We start from the raw sequence: 19,778 nt of genomic DNA on the forward strand, positions 1-19,778 counted from the left end.
GCTCCTTGCCACCCACTGCCTCTCCATCACCCTCTGCCTCCCCCTGTCACCCACTGCTTCTCCCTATTACTCACTGCCTAAGTCACCTCTTGCCTCCCCAGTCACTCTCTGTCTTTCCATGCCATGATCTGCCTCCCCCCTATCACCCTCTGTCTCTCCCTGTCATCCAGTCATCCCCTGCCTCCCCATGTGAGCCACTCGTTCTCCCTGTTACCCACTGCCTCCTGTCACCTTTTGCCTCTCCAGTCACCCACTGTCTTCCCTTACACCCTTTGGTGCTCCTTGTCACCCACTGCCTCTCTCTTTCACCCACTTCCTCCCCCTGACACCCAATGCTTCTCGCTGCCACCCTTTGCTTCTCCCTGCCACCCACTGCCTCTCCATCACCCGACACCCTCTGCCACCATCACCCACTGTTTCTCCCTGTCTCCCACAGCTTCTTCCTGTTATCCACTGCCTCCCCAGTCACCCACTGTCTCCCCAGTCACCCACTGTCTCCCCAGTCGCTCTCTGCCTCACCTTGCAGGGACAGGGGCTTCGAAAGGCGCTCGTCCCTGCAATATCTAAATTAAATGATCGCATTAGCGCAGTGGCGTAAGTTCATACCAGATGCCCGAAGGCAAGTTATAATTTGGTGCCCCCCTAAAACATAAAACAAAAGGGAAAATAAATGTGGTGCATATCTATCTATATGTCACATATGCACAAAAACACTAATTATTATTATTATTATCATCCTTTATTTATATGGTGCCACAAGGGTTCTGCAGCACCTTACAAAGTACAGAAACAAATGAGCACACAAGACAACAGTTATTAACAGTACAGACAATGCAGGACAAGTAAATGATTTATAAACAATGCTGCATAACACCTAAATAAGCAGCAGGGTGTCAGTAACCAAGTTTTAGGTGCCATTGTAAATGAAAGTAAAAGTAAGGCAAGAAGAAGCAAGTGAGGGAAGAGGGCCCTGCTTGCGAGGGCTTACATTCTAATATAGAATAGCCTTAAGTGGGGTGACTATATTGTGGGCAATAGAGGAGGCGCCTCCATTGTCTCCCATAGTTCTGCCCCTGCATTAGCAGATACCTCACTTCAGTTTTGCATCTCCATAGTGCTACTGTGCATGAGCCACTGGCGTAACTACCATGGGTGCAGGGGGTGTGGCTGCTATGGGGCCCGGCCCACCTCCGGGGCCCGGCCCTCCCCTTGCACCTACGCTGCCACGCCAGCCGTGGTTGCACCGAACCGCCGCCGCCAGGGTTCCTGATGCGTCCCGCTCCTCCCGCACTGTACCTGCAGCCTTTCAGCCCCATCACGCCGCCGCAGCCACGGCCCAGGTAGACGTCAGGACGGCTGCCTTCCCCGCCAAGCTGCCATGGGTCCCCGGCTGCACCACAGCGAAGGAGGTCCTGGCAGCCGGGTTGTGTTCGCCGGGAAGATCGTGCCGACTTTGTGTACGTGGTGCTGGAGCTCTGCCTGCAGAGGGTATTTAGGCAAGGTGGGTCCATAAGCTGGGGAGCCTGAGCCATTGGACTACAAGTCCCAGTGTGCCTGCCACTCCGTGATTGTCCTGCTGGCAGTTGTGGTTCTTCAGCAGCTCAGGGGCCATAGGTTGATTACTGTGGAAGATATGTGTACTAGGGGAAGTGTGTCAGCTCTTGGGCCCATACACAGCAGCTCTAGTAGCCACAGGTGTCTTACTGGGGAAGGTATCTTGTGTAATGGGATGGAGTGTTAGCTCTTGGGTCCATATACAGTAGACTAGGGGTCACAGGATGCTTATATTGAAGGGTATCTGTACTGGGGATGGAATGTTAGCTCTTGGATCCATACACAGTAGCTTATAGCAGAAGCTTGTTCAGTCGAGAATGGGGAGGGAGAAGTGAGGAGGGGGGGGCGGGGACCTTGGGGGGCCTGTAAAAATTTTGCTATGGGGCCCCCCTAGTTCTAGTTACGCCCCTGGCATGAGCAGTCTGCTGACCCCGCATGTGTGGCAGTCATTCTGCAGTAACTTGCTGGGGTCCTGTAATAATTTTTATTGTTAGACGGGGTCCCAGAGCAAAAAAGTTTGAGAACCCCTGTGCTAAACTATGGCAATACAATTCAGATACATATAATGAAAAGAGAGCATTTGGTTCTTGAACTCTAGGCCATCCTATGACCTATTTGTTTATGTTAACTATTTAAAGCACCTTACATATGTTGATTACAAGTTATTTTCTTATTAAGCAAATCAGGGTTGTTTTCTTTTTATAAATAAAAATCACAGTCCCCTGATACCACTGTGTCGGTCAAACATATAAGCTTATATAAAAAAAAAAAAATATGAAAGGCAAAAGTGTGGATTTAAGATGTTGTGTATCCCAACAAAATGAAGGGACAAAAGGGCACTTTGAGACAATAAAAAAAATGTAGTCGATCTCATAAAAGTAATTGAAAAAGCTTTAAAGTACAGGTAATTAGTACTCCTTGAGAACTGGCACATGTTTTCCAGATGTCTCTTGTTTAGAACTGTCTTTATAGTCTTTGCCTTGTGCACTGGGGAACAGTCATGTTGGAATAGAAAAGGGCTTTGCACAAAGTTGGAAGCATATCATTGTCCAAAATGTCTTGGTATGCTGAAGCAATAAGATTGACCTTCACTGGAGATAAGGGGCCTAGCCCAAACCCTGAAAAACAGCCTCATACCATTTTCCCTCCGCAGTTGGCACAATGCAGCCAGGCAGGTAATGTTCTCCCAGCATCCGCCAAACCTAGACTTGCCTATCTGACTGCCAGACAAAGCGTGATTCGTCACTCCACAAAACACGTACGTTTCCACTGCTCCACAATCCAGTGTTGGTGTGCTTTACACCACTCCATCCGACACTTGACATTGGACTTGTGCGAGGCTTGCATGCAGCTGCTCGGCCATGGAAACCCATTCCATTAAGCTTACATTAATGCCAGTGGAAGTTTGGAACTCTTCAGCTATGGAATCAGCAGAGCGTTGGCGACTTTTATGCACCATGCGCCTTAGCACTGTCACTGACCCCTCTCTGTAATTTTACGTGGTCTTCCGCTTCGTGGCTGAGTTGCTGTTGTTCCTAAACGCTTCCACTTTCTAATAATATCACTTACAGTTGACCGTGACATATCCAGCATGGATAAAATTTAATGAACCGTCTTATTGCAAAGGTGGCATCATATCACAGTACCACGCTTAAAGTCACTGAACACTTCAGAACGACCCATTTTGTATCAGAAATGTTTGCAAATGGAGACTGTATGGCTAGGTGCTTGATTTTATACACCTGTGGCAATGGGTCTGATTGTAATACCTCAATTCAATAATTAACAGGTGTGGCCAAATACTTTTGTTCATATAGTGTATATGTATGTGTATATATACCACCACTCTGCCCGGTACTCCCGTCTCCTACCAACGTCAGGCGTGTAACTGGCTTCGGTGTCCTCCTCGGGCCTCTGCGCCCCCAACATAAGGGCATATTCAATTTGGAGCAAAAAGTCCTGTACTTTTCGCATGCTGGACTTTTCGCCATTGCTGGTTTTCAATGCGAAAAAGTCTTGCGCTTGTCCCCGCTTATCCCCGGATTCATTTAGAAATCAGCGAAAACGGGACCTGGCGAAACTGTAACATGCGAAAAGTACTGTCAGATTTGGGGAAATCAACCTGACACCCCCCCAAAAAACACACTGACATTGGGGATCACTATAGATACCCCCGAATAGGCCTGCTGAAGGTATTTGGGGTAGTTAAATGATCTCAAGAGCTGCTATTTAGCGTCTGTGCATAAGTGGTGAAGAATAGCATTTAGCAGGTTTTTTTGGTGAAAATAAGTTGGCCCAGCACATTTGGGTACATGAAAATGGGTGCTAGCATATTTTAAAGTTGCTAAAGTGAACTTTTAAAAAACGTAAAAAATCCACCTGCCGCAACCACCTGCATACTTAAAAACACCTGGGGCATACTTGGGGACCCCCCTGGAGTCTATTTCGCTAGCTTTTAAGTTCATCCCCCAACTTTGTACTTTTTCACCCCCTTTTCAAAGTAATTTTTTGGGGTGTTCTTAAGTATTTTTTAAACTTTTTTTGACACAGCTTACCTTTGGGGGACTGCCCCAAGGGTGCAGGGTGGCTTCTGCAAGTTTGCACCCCACAACCCCAATTCTGCACTCTTTTCGACAATTTTCACAGACGAATCTTTTTCGCCTATTCCAATGCATTGACTTTCCGCACCGGCGAAAATTCTTTGGAATTGAATACGGGGATAAGTTTTCACCTGGCGAAATAATGTCACCGGTGAAAGTTTTCTGCAGAAACGGCCTTTTCGCACCTAATTGAATATGCCCCATAGTATCCACAAGCAAGAGGCGGCACTCTGAGGCTACGAATCAGTGTATCTGGTCTCGGGTGTTTATTGCGTGATCAACGCTTCGGGAACGTGTCCCCTTCCTGTCCTATATATATTAGAGATGAGCGGGTTCGGATCTCAGGGATCCGAACCCACCCGAAGTTAGGGGATCCGAGTCAGATCCAAGTCGGCTTGGGTTTTCCCATCTGACTCGGATCTGAAAACGAGGCAAAACGTCATCATCCCTCTGTCGGATTCTCGTGGGTTATGGATTCTATGAAGGGTCCGCGATCGCCACCATTTTTCATTCCGGCTGTGGAGATTGAAGAGGGAGGAAACTGTGCAGAGGGAGCTGTGCTGTTCTGCTGTGCATAGGGGCTGGCTACTGTTGTGTCAGGGGCTGGCTACTTATGTCCATATGTGCATAGGGGCTGGCTAGGCTACTGTTGTGTCAGGGGCTGGCTGCTTATGTCCACAGGAGGCAGGGTTGGCTGTTGTCCATATACTGGGCCTGGCTTGCTGTGGTCCTGTCCACTCCATAGGGGATGGCTGACTGTTGTCTATAGGGGCTGGCTGTGCTGCTGTGTTGTCCAGGGCGTGCTCTGTCTATCATTAACCCCCAGTGTGAAAAAATTAAGTATTTTATTTTTATTTCTGTGTGTGTGCACGCCTGTTAGCCACACTTATCAGCAACGTAGGTGCGCAGGGGTGCTGTGCTACCTATGTCTCATTTATCGAGGGGCTGCTGCCTCATTCAGGGGTGCTCTTCACCCTCAGTGTGAAAAAATAAATCTATTTTTTTGTGTGTGCGTGTTAGCCTGCCACACCACCAGTGTTAAAGTAAAAACAATTTTTGTGTGTGCGTAATTGCATATTAGCCACACCAACAGGGAATAAATAATAAAAAAAATGTGTGTGCATAATTGCATATTACCAGTGAAAAAATAAAAACAATTTTTTATGTGTGTGGTTGGTTGTGTGCTTTAGCCGCAATATAATTGCTTGGTGACACTGCTGTAAGACCGCAGTGAGCATGGAGGACAGTCACATGACAGGAGAGCAGGGTCAGAAGTCAGCTGTAGAGAAACAAAAAAACAAGAGATATGGTAAGAACTTACTTTTGTTATCTCTTGCTACGAAGTCCATAGGGTCCACAGGGTTGACCTTGGGGTATAGGTTGGGAACCATATCCGGGCACCACGCAGTTAAATCTTTCAGCTCCCAGGATGCACTGGGTCCACTCTCCCTATGACCCCGCCCCCAAGCCAGAGGCACCTCATTTTGTAAGTAGCCAAAGGCCGGAGGAGGAAAGAAAGAGAGAGAAGACTGGAACAATCAAGAACCATACTCACAGGGGGGCGTGGCCACGGAGAGCATGGTGTAGCACTTGTCTTGGTGTGCTCTCCGGACCCATCTATTTGGCTCGACCATCCTGATTGCTCTCCCGCTAATCCCTGACCGGCGTGTGGCTGGCGGAAAGTGTACTGGCTGCAGTGAGCATTGTTGGCGCGGCTACGAGGGCTGACCTACCCAGCATCAAGCTGTTTCAGGGAGACGGGGCCTGATTACGTGCGCCGCCGGCGCCATCTTCTTTGACGGACAGCGTCCTGGCAACGGCTACTGAGATACGGGAGGTGTTTCTCCTTGGTGGCTAGCGGCAGAGCTGTGGTGTTCCCTGCGTTCTTCCAAGTGTGGCTGATGCTGTGAGTTTCCATCCTGGTCTTATGAGTGGGCTCAGATCAGTTTTATAAGGGTTGTGTTTCATAACTTTTTTTTTTTTTTTTTGGTGAATCATATGCAGACCCAGCTTCTTCTGCATTCTATCTCCTGGCAGTAGCTATTACTAATACAGTTCTTATCTACACCTCATATACTGTATAAAACAAAAAGAGGAAAAAAGGGGGAAAAAAACGGTGTTACCTATATCTATTCCTATATACTACAGTATTCTGCCATATACAACACACAGTCAGCTCCTCCCATATCATGATGGGGAAGAATTCAGCTGCTGCAGCTAAACTGGAAATGCTCTCCAGAGTACCTCCCGCCCAATCCACTTCTGCTGCACAGGGAGGCAATTTCCCTTCCTTTCATCCCCTGTAGAATCGATAACCTCAGCGGAGCCCTCTGACACTGCGATTCAATGTGTTCTTGAGGCTGTGACGGCTTGTGAGACTACGTTGTCAGAAAAGATTGGGAAAGTACAGTCTGATCTCTCAATTATATACCATGTGTGCGTGAGAGAGTTGGTGAGGTGGAGACTCGCACTTCCACTTTGGAGGATAAGATAACACCTTTAAGCTTCCGTGTTGACTCTATGGATTCCCAGCTTATCTCCATACAGAGGAAAATGTCTGACATGGAGGGACGCCTAAGGCGTAACAATGTCCATTTCGTGGGGTTGCCAGAGAAGGAGGAGGGAACCAATCCTTAAAAATTCCTGGAAAAATGGCTGTCTGACACATTCGGTTCTACCTCTTTCTCATCATATTTCACAATTGAGAGAGCTTACCGGGTGCCATCTAGACCCCTACCACCTGGGGCATCACCGCGTAGTCTAATAGCGAAGTTCTTAAATTTCCGTGACCGGGACTCTGGACCTCATTCAGAGTTGGTCGTTGCGGCCGCTCGGTCGTAGGGGAAAGGGGCCAGATATGCAAATGAAGCGATCGTAAGTTGCGTTGCTAAGATGGGTTCGTTATCTGAACGACCAAGGGTAAGAAGAGGTCGTAAGACTAAATACACGCCCCCTTCTCGATCGCAACACATGTCATCTCCGGTTATATAAGGATTAATCGAGAACATCGGGACCCATCGGAGCTGATCGCAGAGCTAAAGGCTGACCATACCATCTCTTAAGCACAACGATGTAGTCAGTGTAATAACCACCCATGTCACGTGTGCCATGACACTACTTTGTTAATTATGCACTACCATTAAACTCCCCTCGCATAGTCAGGCATGCCTGCGTTCGGATCTCCACACCCCCGTTCACAAGCACCTTCCCCTGTTACCACCCACAAACGGCTCATTCTGTCACTCATACTAACGACCTGGCTGTGTTCAGCTAGTTTGCGCACGCTCATTGTGAATTTTATGCATGCGCAGCTTAGCGAACATTGGTTGCATATGACCGAGCGGCCGCAACGACCGACTCTGAATGAGGTCCTTTGTTCTTAGCCTGGCCCGCACTAGCAGTCCTTTACAATGGAACGGGACTCGTGTTTCCGTATTTCCGGATTTTGCTATGGAAATACAAAAAGATAGGGCGCAATTTCTCCCGATTAAAAGGCGTTTATGTGATCTTAATATTTCATACGCCATGTTATACCCATTCAAGCTTCGTGTCATTGCTGACGGTGAGACCAAATTCTTCACGACTCCGAGGGGAGCGGCACTGTGTGGTGTCGTATACGCGTTTTCCATATGATTTCATAGATGTTTAAATATTTTCACAACTACCTTAAATGGCAGCTTCACACAATGTTGATATTCTCACTTGGAACGTGAGGGGCTTAAACGATAAGGTTAAGAGATCGCTAGTGGTTAGACAGGTTAAAAAATACGCTTCAGATATAATTTGTCAAACGGAGACTAATTTGACTGGTGGGAAATTGTTGTCGTTAAAGAAGCCATGGATAGGATGAACATATCACTCCTCGTCAAGGGGTGTGTCTATTTTTTTAGTGCGTAAATCCATCCAGTTCCTTTTGGAAAAGGTGCAGTGTGATGCCTGGGATAGATATGTCTTCTTAAAATGTAAAATTAATTCAATATCCTTATTATTATTAGCGGTATATTTTCCACCACCGTACTCCCATGATGTTCTCAAAAAGGTCGCTGAATTCTTGGCTGTATTCCCGGGAACACCTGCTTTATGTGTGGAAGATTTTAATAACATATTAGACCCTCTATTAGATAGACATAGAATGTCTGCCCTAGCGACACAGGGGAGGGGAACTGGATTTTCGAGTATGGTTGGGGGAATGGGCCTAGTTGATGTCTGGAGGATAAGGTATCCCTCTGCGAGACAATATTCCTGTTTCTCATACACACATTCAATATTTTCCAGGATTGATCTGGCTTTAGCTACACCGGATTTATTGCTGAAAATACACAAGATAACATATAAGACTAGGGGAATTTCTGACCACTCCTAAATAACAATCAGTCTAGACTTAGAGGGATAGAGGGGCCAACACTTTTGGAAATTTAACCAGTTCTGGTTGTCACATATAGGCTCTGGAGCGGAATTGGATGCGGAGTGGAAATAAATTTTTTAATTAAACAGTGGTACTGCATCTGTTGCAGTTGTATGGGACGCCTTTAAGTCATTTCTAAGAGGCTCTCTAATTCGAAGAGTTGCTGGTTTGAAGTCTTCCTATAAAAAAGCTGAAATGGATCTTGAGGCTTCATGTAAATCCTTGGAGTTAACCTATATTGCTGACGGATCAGAATTAAATAAAAAAGCATGGTGGGATGCCCAAAAATTGTGGGAGGATTATTTAATGGATAAGGCTCAATATAAGATTCTTTTTAAATCACATTTGCAATATGCATCAGGTGATAGACCCGGTTCATATTTAGCTAACTTGGCCCGAATTGTACAAAAGTCATCCAATACAGTGGTAAACTTAGTTGGGTCAGATAACGTTGAATATGTGCGTACCCCAGATATTGTGGAGGAATTAGTTAAATACTACCATGACCTTTACAAATCTAGGTTGGTTTATACCCAACCGGAGGTGCATGAATTTTTGTCTACTGTATCACTCCCGACACTCTCCCCGGAGGCAAGGGACTCTCTTGACTCTCCATTGACATTAGAGGAAGTAGAGGTGGCCCTAAATTCATTCCCAAATGCTAAAGCCCCAACATTTGTGTAAGGATCAAATCCTAAGAGTCAATTTGGCACCAGGAGATGAGACCGCGGCGTCCTGCTAGTCTCAGTGGCTGTCAGGTTGTAATAGTGCAATTGCAGTTGTTACTCTCGTGAATATTCCCAGAGTAAGAGTGCGGTGTGCCTGCTGACAGGAGGTGGACTCTCAAGGCAATGTGTTTCAGCTATTGACAAGCCTTCTTCTGGGTGTGGTGAACACCACTGCAAACGGAAGTGGTGTACGCCACTCCCAGAAAAAGGCTTGTCAAAAGCTGAAACGCATTGGAGAACATTCAGTACCATTCGTTACATTGGCTCCAGGAGACCTGCACTGTTTACTGCATCAACAGAAAAACTTTACAGGCGCGACCACGTGACTGCACCCGGGAAGACGCGACCAGAAGCAGACTCCAGGAAGACACACAGCGGTGAGGAGAAGAAACGGTGAGCTGACGGATCCAAGGAGGTGACATCTCGTGCTGAAGGGGCCAACCACAACCGCACACTAGCGCCGCAGGCTCTAGGTCTCCACCGCGGTGTGGGGGCGGGTGTTCGTCCGGTCACTCGGGCGGACGGCCGTTGCTCAATACCGGTGGTTGTACTCAGCCTTGAGAGTCCACCTCCTGTCAGCAGGCACACCGCACTCCTACTCCTGGAAGATTCACCAGAGTAACAACTGCAATTGCACTATTACAACCTGACAGCCACTGAGACTAGCGGGACGCCGCGGTGTCATCTCCTGGTGCCAAATTGACTCTTAGGATTACACCCTTTAAACTCACCCATGGTCAATCAGTTTGACATGTCTATCAACCACTGATTAGAATTGACCTTTATGTTTACCATCACCATATGGTAACACATGTGCATGCAGGATAACAACTGCATACATTGAATCTGCATTTGAATTTAATTTGTATTTCATTTTCTATATGTATTTGTACTCAATCAGAGGTCTTTAGTCAAGTAAAGTTTGATATTAATTTAATTTCACATTGAATTTACATTATTTGAGCTGAGCGCAGTGTATATCTATTTTGTAATTACGTTGATAGAGTCAGCTATCTTACACAGCAGCTTGCTAACCCCAGGTGTCACCATCTATTCTCTATCTTTTTTTGATAAAAAAACATTTGTTCCTCAACTATTGGAGCTATTTAATCAAATTTACATAAACAATATGCTGCCAAATTCTATGTCTGAGGCACTGATAGTTGTCTTGCCTAAATCGGATAAGGATACTACCAGGACTGACTCATACAGACCTATATCACTTCTCCCTATAGATGTAAAAATTCTGGCAAAAATATTGGCCTCTAGGATTAACCGGGTCATAACTCAACTGATTCATCCTGATCAGACAGGCTTTATGCCCGGTAAGTCCACGGCAGTAAATTTACAGCGGTTATTCGCACATTTACAGATAAAACGTGGGGACCCACAAACCTCTATTATTGTGTCACTGGATGCCGCTAAGGCGTACGATTCGATTGAGTGGTTATTTCTTTGGGAGACCATGGAACGTTTTGGTATTGGCCCGGGATATATTAAGTGGGTAAAGCTGTTATATACGGACCCTGTGGCAAGAGTGTCGGTAAACGGGTTTATTTCCACATCATTTTCACTTTATAGGGGAACAAGGCAGGGATGCCCCCTGTCACCCATTCTCTTTGCTATGGCCATTGAGTCCTTGGCTTGCATGATTAGAGCTCACTCTGACATTCATGGGTTTCAACAAGAATCTAGGGTAGATAAAATTGCGCTGTATGCTCTAGAAGTTATTGATTTATTTGGGAAATATTTAGGTTTATTGATTAACTGGGATAAATCTTGTATTCTTCCTTTTAGGGGGACTTTTCCCAATGTTCCTATTATAAATCTTCCACTAAAATGGGTGAATTATTTTAAATATTTAGGAATATGGATCTCTAATACCCCTCAACAATATCTGCCACTGAATATAATGCCGAAAATTGAATATCTTAAGTCTCATGTTCCAATATGGAGTAAACTGCCACTAACTTTAACGGGAAGAGTAAATCTTGTTAAAATGGTTTTCCAACCTAAAATGCTATACACTCTATATCATTCTCCGGTGTATATCCCTCAGAAATTTTTTAAACAGATTGATGGCCTTTTATCTTCCCTACTCTGGGCCAACAAAATAGTCAGGATCAAATTAGATACTTTAACTAGGCCTCGTGATTCTGGAGGCCTGGATTAATGACAAAACTGATAATTCCTTGCCTGCCCTTGTTTTGGCTCAATCCAAGACAGGCTTATCACCACTGCGACTATTATTGAGTGATAATATACATATAGTTAATATGCCCTTAATTAAGCAGGCCATCACTATCTAGAGACAGGTCTCACGTCTATTACAAGCGGAAGGCATAGATCCAGTTACTCCTCTTGCTCATGCTAATTGTCTCAGGGAGCTCTCTGACCTTCAGGTCGGAGAGGCCTGGGGCCACTGGGGTGTAGTGACTATTGGACAGATATTTCAGGAAGAAACTATAAAGTCCTTCCATCAGTTGCGGCTAGAGTTTGACGTCCCCAACCATTTCTTCTTTAGATACCTTCAGCTTAGACATGCTATCAATGCCCAGTTCTCTGAAGTTCCTCTGTCTCTACAGGAGTCTCCCATTCAAATTTGATTGCAATCTGCTGGTTCTAGCCACTTAATATCTGTGATTTACTCTAATTTATTGAACAAGCTTCATAAGTCTGAGTTACTATCTTTAAAACAGCAAATGGGAAAATGATGTTGGGGTACTGGAGGAGGATGATTGGAGAGCAGCTCTTGCCAGCGCTTGCTTTGCCACCACATCTGTTAGATATCAGCAGATACAATACTTTATAATACACAGAGTATATATGACTCCTGTTCGATTACTAAGAATAGGGGGTAGGACAGACTCAAAATGTCCTAAATGTTATTAATTGGAGGGGAACTTTTGGCATTTAATATGGTCATGTCCTTTGGTAAATTCCTTTTGGCAAGGGGTATTCCGTGTTATTGTCTCTACGGGTATACCTCAAGATATTCTTACCCCTCCGGCATGCATTCTGACTGTGATTGATGCAGACACAATCGATAAACATGCCATACGTTACACTATTAATCTCTGTACACTTGCCAAAGTATGTATAGCAAGGGATTGGATGGCGACTACTGGGCCAAACCTGGAAACCTGGTTATCTTTGGTTGGGGTGGTTGCTGCACATGAAAAGTATGTTTATACCGCTAGAGACACAGTGCAGAAATATTATGTTACTTGGGAAAGATGGCTTGATTCTCCACATAGTCGTTCAAGGATGGTAATGCCCAGCCTGTTCAATGTTTATTTCCAAGGAATTATGTTAACAAAGTATATGAATATTGATGTGTAAAATATTATTGCCATATATATATGTGTCAAAATAATTTATTTGATGTTTGACATCCAGGCGGAGGAAGGAATACAATATACATGTTATTTGGATGATGCGAAGAGAAACCACACACATATACTTCTTGTTTTATGTATCATTATTTTTTTTTCTATTGTAATGTTTACAATGTTTGTATAATGTAACATTCAATAAAAAACTATTGGATTAAAAAAAAAAAAACATACTCACAGAGAAGGAGACGGGAAACCGGTGACCAGTAACACAGCCCATATGAAGCCAGGTGTGTCAGGGCAGGCGATCTGTGGACCCTATGGACTTCGTAGAAACAGAGATAACAAAGATAAGTTCTTACCATATCTCTTGTTTTCTACTTCAGAGACTGACCTTGGGGATGTCCCAAAGCAGTCCTTATAAAGGTGGGTACGCTCCTGTGCTGAGAGGAGAATCCGTCGCCCAAAGGAAGCATCATGAGAGGCAAAGGAAACCTATGCATAGAACCTTAGAAAGGTCTAGACAGAAGACCACGTGGCTAACTTGCAAGGCAGAACAGCCAAGGCGCCACAGTGAGCCACCCACGAGGGGCCCACAGCCCGAGTAGAATAAGCATCAACAGATCCTATGTGTAGGCCCCTGCGATAGGCATACGAAGCCATCCAGCCAATATCTGTTTATTGGCTGATCATCCTTTCCTGTGAAATCCAGAAATCCATAGACCACAAATAAGGAGTCAGATTTCCTGAAGGAATTTGAATGGACCACGTAAATCCTGAGAGGCCGGACCGCAGTCAATGAGGCCACCTCTAGTTGATAGGACTGGAGACTGAAATGTCGGTACAACAAGTTCCTGAATAATATGGAACTCAAAAACCACTTTAGGAAGTAACACAGGGCAAGTTCGACTCACAACCCTCTCTTGGTGAAATATCCAGAAGAGGGAGCCCCATGAGAATTCCCAATTCTGACACTCTCCTGGCAGATGCAAACGCCATAAGAAAGAGAGTCGAAGCCATAAACCACATAAGGGCTATCCAAACTAGTGGTTCACATGAAGGCCCCAGGTGGGCATGAAGAACAACTGCCAAATCCCAAGGAGCCCCATGGGGGGATAAAGGGAGGTAGAATCCAGAAAACACCCTTAAAGGAGAATCTGGATACCCGAGAGCGGAGCAATTCCACATCTGAACCATCCTGACAGTGCAGAGACCCGCACCTTCAGGGAGGCCTGGCAGAGGGCTAGACCCCAGCCAGCTGGAAGGAATGCCAGCAATTCTGGAAATCCTACACACCTGAGGATCGTAGCTGCAGGTACGATACCATAAGAATTATGTATGCCACATTCAGAGGTAGATCCCAGCAAAAGCTGGCCTACACGCTCTAAACATTCCGATGATGACCGAGCCAGAAAAGCCTTAGGACCACAGTAAAGACGCAGTCAAAGACAAATGATCCAGGTCCAGGGAAAGGCAAGGACCCTGAGACAACAGGTCCGGATATTGAGGCAGCAGGAACGGAGTGTTGATGGAGAGACTCCGAAAATCTAAGTACCAGTGACGTCTGGGTCAATGTGGAGCCACCAGCAGGACAGTACCTACGTCTTGATTGAACTTCCAAAGAACTCGAGGAAGGGAGACCGGAGGAAACAGGTACAGAAATCTGAAGGACCACTTCACTAACAACGTGTCACCGAAGATTGCTTCAGTACCTCTAGTTCTGGACCATAACACCGGCAGTGTGTGATAGAGTAAGGAGGCCATGAGGACCACCTCGGGGAGGCCCCCTCTAGGAGTCCACTAGGAGTTGAAAATTCTCTTGGAGAAAAGACTAGTCCCCGGAATGCACGTCGTGATGGCTGAGGAAGTCCGCTTCCCAATGGAGAACTCCCGGAATGAACACTGCAGAGATGGCAGGGAGGAGATCCTTGTTCTGTGTCAGAATGTGTGACACTTCCGTCATTGCTGCCCAACTACGAGTGTCTCCTAGATGTAAGCCACTGTTGTGACATTATCGGACTGAACCTTTACAAGTTTACCGTGAAGTATGTGTTAGGCCAGAGCGAGGGCCCAAGACAGCTTGAAGTTCCAATAAGTTGATTTGCAAGGGTGGAAGCGACAGACGTCCAACTGCCCAGAAAGGAGTGCGGACCGGTCACTGCACCCCAGAGACTGGCGTTCGTAGTAAGGATTACCCTAGATGAGATGGCCATAGCCACCCAGATAGAGACAGACGCACCTCCGGAGAGAGCATCATCATCTGAACAGTGATCCGATGGAGAAACCTGTTCCATCTGGAGAGGAACAGTTTTTGCAAAGGCCTGGAATGGAACCTAGCATATTCCACCCTTCCGAAGGTAGACACCCTGGATTCCAGAACCCACATTACAGAGTGTAATGACACTTGTCGACTGTGGAGACATCCGCGCACTCGTAGTTGAAGAGTGGAGATCTCGTCTGACGTCAGAAGGATTCTCCGATTCTGAGAATCCAGCAGGGCTCCCAGATGAATCATACTCTGTGAGGGATTCAGGGAGGTCTTTTTCCCAGTTTATTAACCATTCGTACTTGTGAAGGAAAGCAATGGTTAACTGAAAATGGCCTTAAAGTACCTTGGTGATCCTGCTAAGAGCAGGAGGTCATCCGGATACAGGAGCAATTGGATACCCTGAACAGGTGGGCTGTCACAAAAGCCATAAATCTGGTAAACCCCAGTGAGGCTGTGGACAGTCCAAAGGGCAGAGCCCGAAAATTTGAAGTGTTGCTGTGGCACAGCAAACCTGAGCCAACGCTGATGAGAGGGCTCTATAGGTACGTGTACTGAATATTCAGCGATACCATAAATCTCCAGGTTCCATAGCTCGGATGATGGAGCATAGGGGTTCCCTCCTGAACCTAGGCACCCTTTAGGAATTGGTTCAGGGATTTGAGATAGAGGATATGCCAATGAGGACCCTTCGGCCTCTGCACCAGAAAGAAAGTAGAATAACCAACCCCCGCTGAGATAGTGGGGCTGGCATAATTACCCCTGCTTACCGCAAGGACTGTATAGCTTTCTGGATTTGTAAGGCCTTGTTCGGGTCTGAAGGGCCTGTGTAGCAAAACATGTGGGGAGGCCATCTGAGCAATGAGAGGGCGTACCCATGAGAGAATTCAACTCTTACCCAAGAATCTGCAAATATATGAATAAGCGCCAGGCCAATCGTCAAGGCTCCTCTATACTGGCCACAGCTTTTATATGTACTGTTATCATGCAGTACATCAATTGTAATTATATGACCCAGAGTGGGTGCTACCATTATGTAGCAATAATTATTTTGGGGTGAGCGTTTGGGAGTGGGGCCCCCGGGGGGGTTCTGACTGGGCCTTTCTCATGGCATCTCCACTTAATTCACATAGAATACCTTTATCACTTCTCTATTTGTTTGTATATTATTTGTGTCATTTTAATTCTTTCTCATTTCATTAACACTTATTGATTTATACTTACACATCTTTTCTTTATACTTCACTATCACCTTTTTCCCTTTTTCGTGTGATGCCCTGGGGATGGCCCTTGGTTGGAATTTTTTTGGGGTGCCTTGCTTCTCGGACGTGAACCCCTTAATGCTAGGGACGCCAGTATAGAGGAGCCTTGACGATTGGCCTAGCGCTTATTCATATATTTGCAAATGTATGTAACTAATACCTCTGAATCACTATTATCATGTAGGATTTAAGTATTGTTCCCATGGGAATGCCTACCGTCTGGGGCCGGCCCCACTGACATCACAAGTGATGTCAATGGGAGTGTTTTCGGATCTGGTAGAGCCAAAAGCACTCTGGGGCTTGCGGCAACGAGACCCTACCACAAGGGTCTCGTCGCAAGCCCGATGGTCACGATGGTCTTGACCATCGCGACCATCTTCCTGGCAGCTCGCTATAGCTGTGGGTGGTCACCCACAGCTATGCGAGCGGGCAGGAGGCCGCTCTATAAAAACAGAAGGCCGGCCCTGATTCAGAACGAGCGCTCTGTCAGAGCATCCGGCTCTGAATCAGGCCCACAGTCCTTTGCATTGGCGAACAAGTATGACAAATACCCAGCTGCACAGCGGATTACTGACACTATAACAGCTATGCTGGTATTAGATGTGCGTCCAGTGTCCGCCATTAATGCAGTGGGTTTTACCCAGTTAAGGGAGGTCCTGTGTCCCCGCTACAATGTGCCATCTAGATTCCACTTCTCTAGAATAGCAATTCCCAATCTGTACAAGGACATTAAAAAAACCTTATTCATGTCCTCCGAAATGCTGTTGTGCCCACTGTCCACTTAACCACAGATATGTGGACAAGTGGGACAGGGCAAACTAAAGATTACATGACTGTGACAGCCCAATGGGTAGGTATATTGCCTGCAACAGTGCAAACAGCAGCAGCAGCTAACAAATGCCAGCTCATTCAGAGGCAGGCTACTCTGTGTATCACCAGTTTCAGTAAGAGGTATACCGTTGAGAACCTCTTAGAGAAACTTAGGGAAATCATTGCAAAATGGCTTACCCTACTTGGACTCTAATCGGGATTTGTGATTTCTGACAATGCCAGCAATATTGTGCGAGCATTACATGTGGGCGAATTTGTACACATCCCATGGTTTGTTTGCACAATGAATTTGCTGGTGCAACATTTTTTAAAAAATGACAGGGGCGTGCAGGAAATGCTCTCGGTGGCCCGAAAGATTTCTGACATTTTCGACATTCAGCGACTGCGTGTCGAAGATTGCAGCACCAGCAAGAACTGTTGAATTTGCCCTGCCATCAGCTGAAGCAAGAGGCAGTAACTACTGGATGGAATTGTGCCCTCTATATGCTTCAGCGGATGGAAGAGCAGAAAAATGCCATCCAAGGCTACACTACGGCCTATGACATAGGGAAAGGAGCGGGAATGCACCTTAGTCAAGCGCAGTGGAGAATAATTTCCGTGTTGTGCAAGGTTCTCAAACCCTTTGAACTTGCCACATTTGAAGTTAGTTCAGACACTGCCAGCTTGAGTCAGGTCATTCCCCTAATCAAACTTTTGCAAAAACAGCTGGAGAAACTGAAGGAGGAGCTGAAACTGAGTGATTCCGCTAGGTATGTCGGACTTATAGATCAAACCCTTCATTTGCTTCGACAGGATCCAAGGGTCGTCAATCTCTTGAAATCAGATCACTATATTTTGGCAACCATACTTGATCCTAGGTTTAAGTCATACCGTGTGTCTTTCTTTCCGACGGACTTATATCTGAAAAGATGCAAAGAGCTGGTGGTGAAAAAATTGTCAACTCAAGCGGAACGTGACATGGCAGCATCTCCTCCTTCAGTTTCTTATGGTAGCTTGTTTTGTGGGGGGTCCAAACTAACCAATTATTTCAGCCACAAGTGGCAGTCCCTGTCGCTGAAGTGATTGGTTTGTTAAACTGTAAATGTCCTGTTTCATATATACAACATAAGGGTGGGTTGGAGGGTCCAAGGACAATTCCATCTTGCACCTTTTTCCTTTCCATTATGTGTTGGTTGGGGCATTGCTGCCTGACATTTTTAATGTTATGGTTTATGAATGTCCAGAAATTGTAATGGCCACAGACAGCATCTCCTGCATGCCCCTTTCATTTTCTTAAAGAAAATTCTGAACCAATTGCTGCTTGTTGTGTCAACCCAATGGCGAAAGTCGCACAACAGTGACATTCAGCCAAGGGTTCTCAGCCCTTAAGGCTGCTACATGGCCCACAGGCTGCATCCTGCTTCACGGCCCACGGGCCACCTGTCGTCACTCCTCACCAGCCCTCAAGGTTGTAATGGCAGCAACTTGCCAAGAGTTCTAGGCCTCAAGACTGTTGCAGGACTGGTTCCTTCCTAATCATAGCTCTGTATTCCACTACTAATCAGACTGGAGGCTTCATCAACAATTAACTATCAGCTATCAATTATTCAGCCAGTTGCTGCACCAATTATCAATTCTTCAGCTAGGGGCTGCACCAATTATCAACTCTTCTTACTTCAGCCAGTGGCTGCGCCAACCATCAATTCTTACTGCAGCCAGTGATATCAATTTACAATTCTTCAATGCTTAAGGGGTACCCCAACCATCATCTTTGCACAGTCCTCAACTCTATTTATCACTCAGTTTTGAGCCAGCTAGCTGGATGCAACCTTTTGGCCCTTAACTAGAGCAAAAATCAATATTGTGAGCTGGTCAAAATTGACTGGGAACAAGTAGAAATAAATGTTGAGATTAATAATACTGTAAGAACACAAAAAGGCCCATTTTATGTGTGATTTTAGCTGTTTTTATGATTTTTTAAGAAAAAATCCAGATCCAAAACCGAAAAACAAAACACGGAGGCGAGGTTTTGTCAAAACCAATCCAGATCCAAAACCCAATGGTCCGTGCACATCTCTAATATACATATATATATATATATATATATATAATATCTATCTATATACACACACTTGTTACCCTTGTTACCCTACCCTAAGCGTTGAAAATTATAAGACTGTAAATGGTTTTACAATGGTTTAAATTACCTCAGCGTTACAAGATGCTAAACTTTCAACAAAATCCATATTATCACCGTACAGATAATACTATGCAAAAACAAAAAAATCTGTTTTATAATATGCTGTAATCAGTGGCGTAACTGGGGGGTCGGGCGGGGTGCGTGCCCTGGGCGCCGTTGGACCGGAGGCGCGCGGGGGGGGCGCCAGTTAGCCAGTGTAGCGCCGACCGCAATGAGTGCGGTCAGCGCTACACATTTACACAGGACCGGCGTTAGGCTTCCAGCGCCGGTCCTGTGCTGCACACCTGAGCCCGTTCCCTCCCCCTGAGCGCTTGCCCAATAGCGCTAGGAGGCGGGCTCAGGCTGTGCATAACACACGCATCGCCACCAGCGCTGGCGGCGATGCGTGTGTTAAACAGCAGCCAATGAGAGTCAGATAGACTCTCATTGACTGCTGCAGCACCCACTGCAAGAGCCGGACTTCCGTCCGGCTCCTGCAGTGGGTAATGGGACTGACGTCATGACGTCTGTCCCATTATGCTGAGCACGCCAGCCCGGGAGGACTGGCGGGCGGCGGCGGGAGCAGCATCGCGGACTGGAGGAGCAGCAGCGTGGATTCAGGTAAGTTTTTATATATAT

Source organism: Taudactylus pleione, unplaced genomic scaffold (genome assembly GCF_031769625.1).
Source record: "Taudactylus pleione unplaced genomic scaffold, aTauple2 ptg000138l, whole genome shotgun sequence".
NCBI lineage: Eukaryota > Metazoa > Chordata > Amphibia > Anura > Myobatrachidae > Taudactylus > Taudactylus pleione.